This window comes from Schistocerca gregaria, chromosome 6 (assembly GCF_023897955.1).
Source record: "Schistocerca gregaria isolate iqSchGreg1 chromosome 6, iqSchGreg1.2, whole genome shotgun sequence".
Lineage (NCBI taxonomy): Eukaryota > Metazoa > Arthropoda > Insecta > Orthoptera > Acrididae > Schistocerca > Schistocerca gregaria.
The window spans coordinates 306,482,312-306,497,368 of NC_064925.1; the positions used below are offsets into that span (position 1 = coordinate 306,482,312).

Sequence of the window (15,057 nt, forward strand, 5' to 3'; positions counted from 1 at the left end):
GGATCGTTATTGCACTTTGACCTCGAACATAGGCAGTGGTGACATTGTGACTGGACAGTGTCACTTTTATAAGAGATTGTTGTTGTTATCTTCAGTCCTGAGACTGGTTTGATGCAGCTCTCCATGCTGCTGTATCCTGCGCAAGCTTCTTCATCTGCCAGTACCTACTGCAACCTACATCTTCTGAATCTGCTTAGTGTATTCATCTCTTGTTCTCCCTCTACGACTTTTACCCTCCACGCTACCCTCCAATGCCAAACTTGTGATCCCTTGATGATTGAGAACATGTCCTACCAACCAGTCCCTTCTTCTTGTAAGTAGTGCCGCAAACTTCACCCCAACCCTACTCAATACCTCATTAGTTATGTGATCTACCCATCTAATCTTCAGCATTCTTCTGCAGCAACACATTTCGAAAGCTACTATTGTCTTTTTGTCTAAACTATTTATCGTCCACGTTTCACTTCCATACATGGCTACACTCCATACAAATACTTTCAGAAATGATTTCCTGACACTTAAATCTGTACTCGATGTTAACAAATTTCTCTTCTTCAGAAACGCTTTCCTTGCCATTGCCAAACTACATTGTATATCCTCTCTACTAAACCATCATCAGTTATTTTGCTCACCAAATAGCAAAACTCATTTTGCTATTTGTGTGTCTCATTTCCTAATCTAATTCCCTCAGCATCCCCCGGCTTAATTCGATTACTTTCCATTATCCTCCTTTTGCTTTTGTTGATGATCATCTTATATCCTCCCTTCAAGACGCTGCCCATTCCATTCAACTGCTCTTCAAAGTCCTCTGCTGTCTCTGACAGAATTGCAATGTCATAAGCGAACCTCAGTTTTTATTTCTTCTCCGTGGATTTTTTAATACCTACTCCAAAATTGTCTTTAGTTTCCTTCACTGCTTGCTCAATATACAGATTGAATAACATTGGAGAGAGGCTACAAACCTGTCTCACTCCCTTCCCAACCACTGCTTCCCTTTCATGCCCCTCAACTCTTTTAATTGCCATTTGGTTTCTATACAAATTGTAAATAGCCTTTCGCTCCCTGTATTTTACCCCTGCCACCTTCAGAATTTGAGAGTATTCCAGTCAATTTTGTCAAAAGCTTTCTCTAAATCTACAAATCTAGGTTTGCCTTTCCTTAATCTAGCTTCTGAGATAAGCCGTAGGGTCAGTATTGCCTCACGTGTTCCAATATTTCTACGGAATCTTCGGCATATCTTCCCCAAGGTCGGCTTCTACTGCTTTTTCCATTCGTCTGTAAAGAATTCGCGTAAGTATTTTGCAGCTGTGACTTATTAAACTGATAGTTCGGTAATTTTTCACATCTGTCAACACCTGCTTTCTTTGGGATTGGAATTATTATATTCTTCTTGAAGTCTGAGGGTATTTCGCCTTTCTCACACATCTTGCTCACCAGATGGTAGAGTTTTGTCAGGACCGGCTCTCCCAAGGCCTTCAGTAGTTCTAATAGAATGTTGTCTACTCCCGGGGCCTTGTTTCGACTCAGGTCTTTCAGTGCTCTGTCAAATTCTTCACGCAGTATCATGCCTCCCATTTCATCTACATCCTCTTCCATTTCCATAATATTGTCCTCAACTACATCGCCCTTGTATAGACCCTCTATGTACTCCTCCCACCTTTCTGCTTTCCCTTCTTTGCTTAGAACTGGGTTTCCATGAAAGCTCCCGACTGGAACAGGAGAAGTGAAGTGACAGTGGTAAACACAGTACCCTCTGCCACAACCAGTGAGGTTACATGCGGAGACTTGAGAGGTTAGACCTGAAGACCCTGTCCGTTCCGACAAATATGGAACGACAGGTCACAGTACGCAAGAACTGGTTTTGACGGCTCTGAATGGGTCCGTCAGAGACCGGCACAGCGGGCTTGTGAATACAAAGGTAACGTAGCGTGGCACTGTAGCTTCTGTGTTGGAGCCGACAGTAAATGGCGCGCGAAAGCAAGCAGATAGGCTCTAACTAATTTGCACCCGTCAGCCAGGTGCGCCTCGTGAAACGGGCGCTCTGTGGCAGTGTTACGTTGCTACACGCGTCGCATCTACTTCAGTGACGCATCAGAAAAATCTTCTGATCCAGATAATTCTAAAGCTGTTACTCTGTTTGAACGATACTGGTAAGCCTATTTGCAAGAGCAGGCAGACGGTGTACCAGCTTATAAAGAATCGTTCGATGGCGGATTTCGTCTCTGGTTGATTGTGACTCGTGAGGCTCAAGATTGTTTCAGCTTCAACGAGTTTTGAAACATACATTGTTCATCTACTTTGGCATATTTTTAGATAGCCACCCTCACTTAACTAGTATGGTTCTTCACAAGGTACATAAAAATTTAAGATGGTAAGCAAGGAAATACTCTGCTGCTCCATGTGTTCAGGTCGTAGTGCTTCAGACGGTGCGAGGGGCAGTGAGGCAGAGGTGAGATCATTATTTACCTACTCTGATGATTTGACGGCCTTTCACACCAATCGGCAGATGTGCCCAAGTAGACATAATAATGCAGGTCCTCATGAGTGCTAATGCTTCATTGAAAAGTCTTGCGTCAGTGGATGAAGCGTACGAGGTAACAAAATACTACAGGTTCAACCTTTCTGCCATTGATTTAGACAAATGGACTCAAGTGTTTCGGGTGGGGCAAAATGTTTTAATATATTGCAATCTCCTGAAGGTGCAGAAACAACCAAAACCGGGTTCTGTACTCAAGAATGAGTACAGCAACTAGTTCAGAAAGTAAATTTCCCATTGCTTTATAAAACACGACGAACTTGAAATTTTTACTTCGGTGTGTTCTTGCCGCCTCCTCTTCCCTCCCCCCTTCCTTTCCTCCCCCTCCCTCCTCCTCTTTTCCTTTCCTCTCGTCCCCCTCCTTTTCTTTCCTTTTACTGCCCCCTGATTTTCATTTCCCCTTCCCCTCCCGCCCAAGTAGTTAGTGAAATACAGCGCCATCAGGTCGCATTATGGGTGCTGCCAGCGGAGGTAAGTGTGTCTAGTGTAGCGCTAGACAGACTTCTGTGGGACTAAAAAAAGAAGTTACAGCTTCCCGTGGGTCGGCTTTTCTTGCATTAGCGTTTTCGGTCGACCGCTTTCGCCTGCATCTGTCACATTTCCTGTCTGTCTTAACTTGTCGTACTGCTGCTTAATGATGACCTTGGAGACAGAAAATTTGTGGAAGATAAAAACTAGATCTAACGTGGGACAGTGGCTTTTCGCGGACAAGTTCTCTATCGCCTGACCTATCCAAGCACGGCCTGCTTCCATAGCCTTGCTTCCGTCGGGACCTCACTCCTACCTTCCAACCACAAAAGTTCTGCATATCTTACAGGACTAGCACTCCTGGAAGAAAGGATTTTACGGATACATGGCTTGGTCACAGTCTAGGGGGATGAGTCCTGCCTGGATAACTTGGTCGGTAGAGCACTCCTCCCTGAATGGCAAAGGTCCCAGGTTCCAGGTTTGGGTTCTGGGCCGGCAGACAATTTTAACCTGTCAAGAATTTGAATAACCATCTCGTTCGACGGGTTTTCGCGCTACTTTCTTTGAAGGCGTCCTTAGTGTAAGCATAAAGTTACGTCTGATGTAAAAGAGGACACTACTACTTGGTGTAATGTTTAAAAAATTGATTTCTAAATTAACTCTTTCAGTACCTTTAGTTTGTGCTTGAAACAGCCATTTCATCAGGGTTTTTTTTTTTTTTTTTTTTTTTTTTTTTTTTTTTTTTTTTTTTTTTTTTTTAAATCGGTGACTTCAGCATGGTACTGCAATACGGACAGCTAGTCGTACACTGGGGTACTTTCAGCAACTGATGCATTATAGCAGTCACTTACAGCGTTCAAAGCAACAGTCAGCGCGAAGATTGTGCGACATAATATGAAACTGACTTTTTATAGTGATCATAGTGAGATCATTGACAGTGGAGTATATAAAAAGTTGATGTAAATTTTGAGTTTGTACTGTTGCTGTTGTGAGCGGTTTCGAAACTAAATCAACGGAGAAATATGTACTTCTGATACAGATACATTAAATTTTAGGCCAATTTTTGCCTGTGACTTACCACTATAATTTTAGCATTGCAAGTTCATAGAAGTTTAGAGATTGCGATGGTGTCTATGAAAAATTCAAAATTACTTTCAAATATACATAGTGAAGTGATTTTTGGTTGAAAACTTTGTCCCAATGGTTCCAAAGTGAAACCACTCTTTTAAAACAATTGATAGTTTATCACCAATTTCTTCTTGTATTCGGTGCTTACTAAGATTATAATGTTCAGTCTGAAAAATTTTAAAATTACATTTTTTATGTTGTTGGTACCCAGATGGTTACGCAGTGATACGACATTCCAGATAAAAGTAATTCTTGAGTGGGTTTGCGTCTCATTTTAATCGTCCTGTGTTCTTGAAAAAACTTGCAGCTGCTTCTCGGGGACGACGCACATTTCGTTCCGCACTTCGGGACGGAAGCAGTCTTCCATACATTACACAGAACGTCGCAGAGGACGTTTCTCGGTCGCAGATAACGCGCACTCACCTCGCCGTCGACTGGTTTAGCAGCTGCCGCTGGCGGGCACAAAATGTATTATGATAAGAAGCGCCCATAGCACATGCGCAAAATTCATGAGGTCGGCCGCGAGCAGAGGTCGTTAAAGGGCACACACGGTCCCTGGCGCGTGGTGCTGGGATGACCTCTGCACCTGTCACGCAGCCAGATAAGTGTGCACTCGTCTCTGTATGCCCATCTTTATACTGATGGTTGCGTAACCTGGACTATTCAATAGAAAATGTCGAATCAAAACACTTACAGCTTATTTTATTTGATCAACCAGTTTCAGCGTCATATAACACCATCTTCAGGTCCCCTGACCGACGTGTTGAAGAATCTCACCTCTGGTCCATTCAGAATAGGAGCCAGCATTCAACGACTGGTATCCGTAGGTTTATTAACACAATGAGCCCTTCGATCACCACCTGCCAACAAGTGATAGCTGTATCAAAAATCTACAGATGCCAGTCACTGAACGCCCCTATGTTGACAGGACGAGGTGTAGGATCCTACCCACACGTCGGTCAGGAGGCGAGATATGGCTTAACGTAGTGCTGTAACTGGATGCTCAAATAAAAAACTGGAAATTTAGACGGCTGAATGTGTGTACTTGGGTGGCTGTTAGCTGTAAGTTAGAATTTTGATTCTCCTACAGCCCACTTTCGTTCAACTGACGATCGAACCAGTGAAAAATTTCATCCCAGTCCAACAAATTCGAGGCGAGCCTCAAATGCTTTGAAGTTCGAACATAACATTTCCGTTAAAACAAATTGTATTCTTCCTTACCTCCTCTGTACACTTGGCTTTCATTAGGGTAAGGTATTTGATACAGTCAAGCAAACCCAGTAATTGTTTAAAACCAAATTGATATTATTGAAAAGTTCATTCGAGGAATTCGAAAAAGGGCAAAAAATTTAAGAAACATAAAACTTATTTTCGACAAGGCACACATTGCAAATTGAGAAGCTTTTATTTACAAGTCATTTTACAACATTCATTTCTGTAGCCTCTAAAGATAATTTGACTGAATGGACACTGAATATAATTTATTTCTAAGAAAACATTTTGTAGCAATGGGAATCATCTAGTAACAATCTGTAAAACAAATTGTATTAAATCATATTCATTATTTCATTGAAGTCTGTACCATGTCATAAAATTCTAATATCCACCAGTATTTAAAGTCTGTCAAAAAAATAAAAAAAACGTTCTTAATCCCACTATCATTAAAACCTACAGCTTGATTTTCTTGAACGACTCGAAAACCGCCTTTTCTAGCGAAAATATTTTGCAGTACAAAATTAAACTATATTAAGTATCCTACAAAAATGTCATTTTTTCTCTATAACTAATAATTTCTTCGTTGAAGGGAACGGGGAAATGCATTTAGTGAAAACATTGTTTCATCGGTGTAAAATTAATGTTGATCTTTACATGAAGCCGATTAACAGCAAATAATACATGTACGTACCACGTTTAAGTGTAGAAGAGTCGTATTAGAGGATAAACTGTTCGGGGAGTGTATCAGGGCGAGGAATCATGGGTGGGGGTAGAACCGCGAGGGTAGTTAATTAGCTTGATTTTGTTTATACTCTTCCCTCCTTCATAGGTCTCCAAATTGAGGACAGAGCGGGTAATTCGGCACTCCATCTACTCGAATGCGTGAGAAACAGCAGCAGCGTGAGTAGTGATGTTACTGACCTTACTCTGCGCGCCGTATCAATCACTGGCGACCTAGCCCATAGATATGCCCGAGGGAGGAGGGGGGGGAAGCATTTTCCACAAAATGCCTTAATATATGGAATGCATTTATGAGTTACAAAGAACACTAACTCAAGAAACACATACGGACAGAATGCACGTAAATCTCTGCAGTGTTCGTTCTACGCTGACAGGGGGCAAATTAGTTCTTACTCATCCTGTGCACCAGCTGTAGTGTCCCGGATAAGCAACTTCTCCCACAAGAAGCACTGCTCCATTGTCAGTCTGAAGGCTGCCTATACCTCCTCAGCGTTTCCTATCCAGTTCTCTTATGCGCATGGGCAAAACTTCTTCACACAACTCCTGTTTATATAGGGGAGTTATTTTCATTTCCTTAAATGAGTATTTTCTGGGGATGTTAAGTGAGCTATTACATAAAATACATTCCTGCAAACAATGACTGAGAAATGTTTAATTTGGGTGGTATCGTCAGTGACCTATGTAGTGCTGGTGGGAGAGGGATTGTATTGATGAATGTTGCACCTTGCTGCTATCTGTTGGTGTCAGCGTGTTTTAAAGCCTTGTAATTGTTGTAGATAGTTGGTGGTGACTTATAGAATGACCAGAAAGTTACTGCACTTCTCTCGCCATGGTAACTAATAGGTTCCTTTAATCTTTCGCATTCAGAAATTTCTTCCACTTTCCATATATCCACAGTACATCTTTCAAGGTGAGTGTCAATGTGTCTGATAGAAAGGGCTAATCATTTAGACTTCTAGAACAGTAATCTGCTGTGTTGTATTGCTTGACTTGCCTTCAAATATTTTTCTGTAACACTTAGGTAACGTACTTTCGTTGTAGAGGTATGCAGTTAAAAGCATCTGGGTTTTTCTGATGTCAGGAGAGCTAAGGCTGGTGTAATGCATTGGATACTCTAATGCTGCGACAGGTATTCCAGAGAGTGATAGTGAAGACAGTTCAAATCGACATTGTCCCATACATATTTACAGGATGTTACACTTGAGGTAATCTCTTCACTGTCGTAGACAGTTGTTTCCAGCTGTGAAGCGTTGTTAAATAACAACTCACTAAACTGAATGTAACTCCAAGATATAAACACGTGCTCAGTGAAGTTATTTTTGTCCACTGCCATAAGATAGCTGGACAGGAAATGGGGAGGTATAGTCTGTGAGCTGAAAACGGAGCGGCACTCGTGGTGCTGGAAGTTATCGTGGACGAACACTACAGCTGCCACACCGAATGGGTAAGAACACATTTCCCCTCTAGCAATGTAGAACATTGTGCAGAGGCTTACGTAAATTCTGTCCATATGCGTTTCTTGCGTTAGTGCTAATGGTATTCGTATTACACGCATGTTTAAGGAATTTCCGGAAAATAAACACCCCCTCCGTTAGTATGTCTTTGCGTGGGGTCGCCAGTGATTGAATTCAATCCAGCGACACTACTTCCTTCCCACTTTTACACCAAACGTCCCATGTACCCCCTCCTTCACCCTGTAGAACTCCTCCTTCACCCTGTAGAACTCCTCCTTCACCCTGTAGAACTCCTCCTTCACCCTGTAGAACTCCTCCTTCACCCTGTAGAACTCCTCCTTCACCCTGTAGAACTCCTCCTTCACCCTGTAGAACTCCTCCTTCACCCTGTAGAACTCCTCCTTCACCCTGTAGAACTCCTCCTTCACCCTGTAGAACTCCTCCTTCACCCTGTAGAACTCCTCCTTCACCCTGTAGAACTCCTCCTTCACCCTGTAGAACTCCTCCTTCACCCTGTAGAACTCCTCCTTCACCCTGTAGAACTCCTCCTTCACCCTGTAGAACTCCTCCTTCACCCTGTAGAACTCCTCCTTCACCCTGTAGAACTCCTCCTTCACCCTGTAGAACTCCTCCTTCACCCTGTAGAACTCCTCCTTCACCCTGTAGAACTCCTCCTTCACCCTGTAGAACTCCTCCTTCACCCTGTAGAACTCCTCCTTCACCCTGTAGAACTCCTCCTTCACCCTGTAGAACTCCTCCTTCACCCTGTAGAACTCCTCCTTCACCCTGTAGAACTCCTCCTTCACCCTGTAGAACTCCTCCTTCACCCTGTAGAACTCCTCCTTCACCCTGTAGAACTCCTCCTTCACCCTGTAGAACTCCTCCTTCACCCTGTAGAACTCCTCCTTCACCCTGTAGAACTCCTCCTTCACCCTGTAGAACTCCTCCTTCACCCTGTAGAACTCCTCCTTCACCCTGTAGAACTCCTCCTTCACCCTGTAGAACTCCTCCTTCACCCTGTAGAACTCCTCCTTCACCCTGTAGAACTCCTCCTTCACCCTGTAGAACTCCTCCTTCACCCTGTAGAACTCCTCCTTCACCCTGTAGAACTCCTCCTTCACCCTGTAGAACTCCTCCTTCACCCTGTAGAACTCCTCCTTCACCCTGTAGAACTTCTTCCTTCACCCTGTAGAACTTCTTCCTTCACCCTGTAGAACTTCTTCCTTCACCCTGTAGAACTTCTTCCTTCACCCTGTAGAACTTCTTCCTTCACGCTGTAGAACTTCTTCCTTCACGCTGTAGAACTTCTTCCTTCACGCTGTAGAACTTCTTCCTTCACGCTGTAGAACTTCTTCCTTCACGCTGTAGAACTTCTTCCTTCACGCTGTAGAACTTCTTCCTTCACGCTGTAGAACTTCTTCCTTCACGCTGTAGAACTTCTTCCTTCACGCTGTAGAACTTCTTCCTTCACGCTGTAGAACTTCTTCCTTCACGCTGTAGAACTTCTTCCTTCACGCTGTAGAACTTCTTCCTTCACGCTGTAGAACTTCTTCCTTCACGCTGTAGAACTTCTTCCTTCACGCTGTAGAACTTCTTCCTTCACGCTGTAGAACTTCTTCCTTCACCCTGTAGAACTTCTTCCTTCACCCTGTAGAACTTCTTCCTTCACCCTGTAGAACTTCTTCCTTCACCCTGTAGAACTTCTTCCTTCACCCTGTAGAACTTCTTCCTTCACCCTGTAGAACTTCTTCCTTCACCCTGTAGAACTTCTTCCTTCACCCTGTAGAACTTCTTCCTTCACCCTGTAGAACTTCTTCCTTCACCCTGTAGAACTTCTTCCTTCACCCTGTAGAACTTCTTCCTTCACCCTGTAGAACTTCTTCCTTCACTTCATTTAAAGATAAACATTAATTTTGTATCGTTAAAACAATACTTTTTCTAGTATATTTTTTCATTCTCTTCAACACAGAAACTCATAATTCTAGAGAGAAATGAACAGGAACTTTAGGTAGGAAATTAACGTATTTCAGATTTTGTGCTGGGAAATATTTTCGCTAGAAGCCGTAGTTTGAGTAATCCAAGAAGTGAAATTCAAACGCGCCAACGCTCACACGCCGAAGGTCAGGATTACTAGTACTCGTACGTTGTTCACTACACTCCAGCCTATAAGCTGAACAGCCTTTGTGTGTGTGTGTGTGTGTGTGTGTGTGTGTGTGTGTGTGTGTGTGTGTGTGTGTGTGTGTGTGCTGTCGTTAACGATAAAGCAGCGACTGTTGAATGGGTGTTAGATGGTTAGAGCAGTGCGTCGCGCGCCTTCCGCCCTGCTGGGGCCAAATAAAAAGCATCGCCGCCCAACAGGAGCGCGGGTGTCGCACAGTAACTGCGTTAACGAGATAAAGTGGGGCATTGCGCCGGAGGCAGCAATTACGTAGGCTTTTATACAGTCCCGCAGCCACTTGTCACTATGCTGCTCACGATGGAGACAGGTCGTAAAATTTAACCAACCGTTATCGTTCTGTATGGAATGCCAACAGTAGCGCCACAGCCTGTTCGCTAAATACTTCAAAGAAACTAATAACTTGCTCTCTGTGTTAAGGGGAGAAGGTACCTTCCATCTTCGCCTCGTTATTGATGGTTTTCAGTGTAAGTTTTCTTACAATGCATTAACAGCAAAACACTGAAATTTTTTGCAGCTGACAGTTTTGTGAATGCTATTAAAATTTATTTTTGAAAAATGTTTTAACAATAACTTTTTCGAGCAAATTCTTAAAACAAGTCGTATAATCCTAATAACATAGCTATAAAAGTAAAAAGACGTCTCTTTATTCGCGTGTACTAAGACAATAGATCGTTAGAATTTCACTGCTCTCGAGTAAATAGTTTCATAGGGTAGAAAAACAAAAGGTGCTGGAAACGGAGTTAAGTTGTATTGCACTTGTCTCTCCTATGGTACATTCCTGTAATGCACTCATCATTAATATTCAGATTTTTTTCACTGCATTTGTCTTGAATTCCTCTTCCACTGATTTGGAAGGAGCTTGCAATAAAGAATAACATTTCCAAAATTTTGTAAGGGTGTTGATAAATTCATGTTAGCACATAAAGTAATGCTTGCTGTTAAACCGCAGAACTTTGGAGTTTGATTTCGGCATTCCTTTGCTCAAAACAGTGTTACGTTATTATTTGAAGAAACAACTGAATAAATGGAAAACAGCTCTGTAGACAAATATCTGAATGCTCAAAGCAATGGAAAAAGTAGCCCTAGGCTTATGAATTCATAGAGAAATTTCAGAGCAACAATTGGCGTACCTGTGCAAGCTGCCATTTAAACTGATATTTGGGGCCTTTGAATAATGATTTGGTTTGAACTACTCTAGTTTTCTCACAAAGCATACTTCCAACCATCACCAATAAAAAAAAATATATTGTTTTCGAGATACCTTCTCACCTGAAGTATGTGCTGACAACCACGTTACAAACTGTTCACATGAGATATGAAAATAAAAAAGGTAAAGTGCATACTAGACATCTAATCTTGGTATGATTAATAATTTATCATTTCCTTTTCAGTTTTGAGGAGCATCGCAGTCTGTGTAACGTCCCAGGACCGGTACGCCGCCGCCAGATTTAGGTGAGATAAATCAAAATTTAAACAATTAAGGCTTTCTGTCGATCTTCACTACACTGAGAAATGAGTACTGAATTATGGAAAACATCTGCTGCTCGTGGGCGGTGACTCTTGTCGACGTTATCAACAAAATTTCCGGAAGCATTTACAGTCTGAAGCTCGGGTGTCGACCCTAGAGAGATCAGAAGCAGTAGGCAGCTGCTCCGCTGAGGCGTTGGCTAGGCTCTAAACATCCTATGTTACGACTCTCCCCGGTGCTAGACTTCCTTCACTCTGTAACTGTCATCGGATTAACGGGGAATTGGATGCGGGTGGAACTCTCTCGTCCTTGTCTGTACTGGCCCACGTACCGGCCAACCCTATATTTTTTTACTTCTCCTTAAAACTATTTCTCAGATCTGGCAGTGCCTCGTTTTTTAGTTCCCCCTCCCCGCCCCCCCCCCCCCCCCTACACACACATTTTCACTATCTGACTGACTCCAGATGAACTACATTCTCACTGAGGGAGTGACCACCTCATGGTTTCCCCCTCATCCCCAGAAGTTACAGAGAGCATTCGATGCTGTTACCTGTTCTCTCTTCTTAAACCTGGCATTTCCGGGGTATCCGTTCAGAGTCCTGGTTAGATGTAACCCTTTTTAGGACACAAATAAGCGTGTCATCCTGGATCACAGAACACTGTCTGTGAAGTGTTACTGGATGTCCAACAAGAAAAATTTGGCAAGACAATCTTCCACAAACATGGGATAGGTCTTATGCAAACCAATTGATAACAGGTCTTCTGAACGTGCTTAGTCATCAGTAGCGGAACGAAGCTATTAGAGGATTTGTTCATTCTGTTACTTTGACGAAAATGTAAGTCACCTAACGAAAACACATGCAAATTAGAACAGTTTCTTTAACCGATTGCGATAAACAAACCACGCGGCCCATGACTGCATCGCCGTTATTTAAATAACAAAAGATAAATTTTAGTCAGACCAGTAAAACCATCTTGTGATCATTTGTACAAACAGTACAAGAGTGATACTGTTATCTGGCTCCTTCGGTAAGAGAACTGCTTAGGAAAGAAAGGAGTCCGGGTTCGCGTCCCAGTAAGGCATATAGTTGCGGTCAGGAAGTTTTAGACCAGCGCACATACACTCAACTGCAGCTAAAAATTCATTCTAGTTTGTGCTGCCTCCCAGGAATAATTATTTTTTATTTTTATTTTTCCTCTCATATTCAGAATTAAGTTATGTGGAATAATCACGTCAGAAGTCGATTTGTGTTACGGCGTACCTTACGCATGGCCTCTACATCGTGCCTGTGCGTTCAGGAAACTCATTGGTCAGAGTATGGCGTCCGGCTGAGCAGGCGTAAGCGGATACCAAGCGAGCAGCTACCGGAGTCTTTGATAGCGGAAGCCGGCGGAAGTCTGACTCAGGGATACGCCGCCCAACCAGTGCTTTTGCTAGAGCGACTAGCGTGCGAAGCGTTGCCCAAGGTAAGCAAAGATGCTGTGCACGCTAAACTGCCGAGCCGTGTTTGTTTTGTAACTTCCTTTGACGTCTTAAAGAAAGCGCAGTAACTGTTGCTTTGTTCCGCTTCTACCAGTACCGCCTCCCCCCCCCCCCCCCTCCCCCCACCCGCGCCCACTTCCTTAGGTTCTTTAAAGAATCGAACTCTCATGTATAACACACAGTCAAACGTGTGATGCAGTACTTTACAGTATGTTACACATATGACGTCAGCTGTGTAAAACCTTTATGGTTTAAGACGCAGAACTCCAATTACGATGCTTTTGTTAGTTTATGATTATTCTGTGATAGTTCAATCATAAAATCAAAACCAAAAATATGACGTCATATCCTCTGCACAATGTGATACAATGATTTAATTTTACGGCAGCATTGAGTAATATAGGTGGATACCGTTTCCAAAACGTGTTGCGAATGGAATTGGTAGTAAAAAGATGATACTTGGTGCTGAAGTTTGACTATATGAACCGTGGAAGTGTGGCAAGTGGTTAGCATTCATTTCTCCATTTTGTAGTGTCAGCGAAAAAAAGTTTCGTGAAGATTTGAAATTGTTTGAAGTTTTTTGGAAGTCGCCAAACGCTCTTCCTTACATACTGTAAGAATATGGCCTGGATAATTTGTCAGGAGTTTCGCTGCCACAAACGTAGTTTCTAACTGTAATACTTGTCTTACTGTTTCAAAAATGTAATATTAAGTTATGCCTGTCAACAATTAGATTGACAGCATTTAACGTTTTTAAATTTAAATTTTTACATTTAAAAAAATTAAAAATCGAATTCTTTGTGTTGCTGGAAACAAGTGACCGTTTTAGCCACTGTATTGATCGTCCTTCACGGCCAGTCTGTACTGAAGCGATGAAGATCATCCTAAGCAAGCAAGCAAGCAATTTACACTTTGCCTTCTTTACACCTCACGAAATAGTTGAGCATTTGTACATCACTTACACCACATGTGTAATCCACAAGCCACCATACGTTGTGCAACCGAGAGTACTTGATGTACTACTGTCCCCCCGCCCCAGAATCTTCCTTTACCATTCGCAAATGGACAAATAGTACACGTGAAGGCACTTGGAGTAAATCACATCCTGTCGGAGTTACTAAAACCTTGGGAGGATATAGCATCACAACATTATTCGCCCTGGTACGCAAGATGAGACGAATCGAAGTAGTCTGACTTAAAAATGTTAAAATACAAATTCCAAAGGAGGCACGTGATAACAGGTGCAAATATTAACGAGCCATGAGTTGACTGAACCGTTAATCAGCATGGTGATGCGAATTACTTAAAGGAGGATTGGAAAACAGGAATAAGTGGACTGAGGAAGCTGAGTTCGGGTTCTGCAGAAATTTGGGTACACGCGATGTAATAGATGCACTACGAGTTAAACTAGACGCAGAAAAGGAGACCAGCATTAATAGCATTTGTTGATTTATAGACGACTTCTGACAACGGGGACTGAAATACACTGTTCGGAATTCTGAAGATAGCGGGATAAAATGCAGGGAAAGAAGTAAAACTTTCAAAGAAACGAAATTGCCATGGAGGTGATACGGAAAACAGTGGTTGAGAAGGGAATGAGACATGATTGTGGCCTATCCCCACTGTTCATTGAGGAAACAGTAAAAGACCTCAAAGAAATTTTGGAATGGGAATTAGTTGGGGACAAAAAAATGAAAACTTGGAGATTTTCAGATGACATATTTAAATCAGAGGCAGCAAAGGAGTTCGGGAGATCAGCTCAACTTAATGGCTATTGTGTCGAAAAGAGCTTACAAAAAAAGCATTTATGAAAAAGTTAAGTCTGGAGTGTGCCCTTCTTTGGAAGTGAAACGTGGACGATAAATGGTTGGGACGAGAACAGGTGATTTTGAAATGGTGCACTGCTGGTAACCTTCTACACGCTCCATAAAGCGCGCAACGAAGCGTGGTCCGAAGTTAACGGGAGAAGTTACGTGGTTGAAAGGCGTCACAAGCGAGCGTCAACATTTGCACGCGCATAGAAATAGTTCTCGGAGCATCGAGAGCTAAAATGAAATCGGCGATTCTTGATTTCGCTGCATTATAAGTATTGGGAGTTAAAACGGAAAGAAGAAAACGGTCATTATGAATGAAAAGATGAATGAGCCTTTTGGAGATGAGGGAAGCTTGATATTTCTTCAAAAATGACATAGTTTGGAAACCGTCTCATTGGACATAATATGAAATACCGGATTTCATTATGTGTAAATAGATTTTTTCTTGTAATTAAAGTGGCGTGTTAATTGAGAAATCAATTTTAGCTGCGGACTAGCGACCCGCCGCGACTTCGCACTGGTCGCATTTGAGTACGAGGGGACGTCAAAGAGCAAGCTGTGGCGTCCCAAC

The 15,057-nt window shown here is 42.5% G+C and overlaps 1 protein-coding gene across 4 annotated transcripts in view; it reads left to right on the top strand.

The window, feature by feature from the left end:
• LOC126277931 (multidrug resistance-associated protein 1) overlaps positions 1 to 15,057 on the top strand; it is a 342,566-nt gene that overhangs the window by 63,016 nt on the left and 264,493 nt on the right. For all 4 annotated transcript variants that reach the window (XM_049977512.1, XM_049977511.1, XM_049977509.1 and 1 more), the window contains exon 2: positions 11,113 to 11,173. The gene's annotated coding sequence lies outside the window, so the exon portion shown is untranslated. The remainder of the gene's footprint in view (positions 1 to 11,112; positions 11,174 to 15,057) is intronic.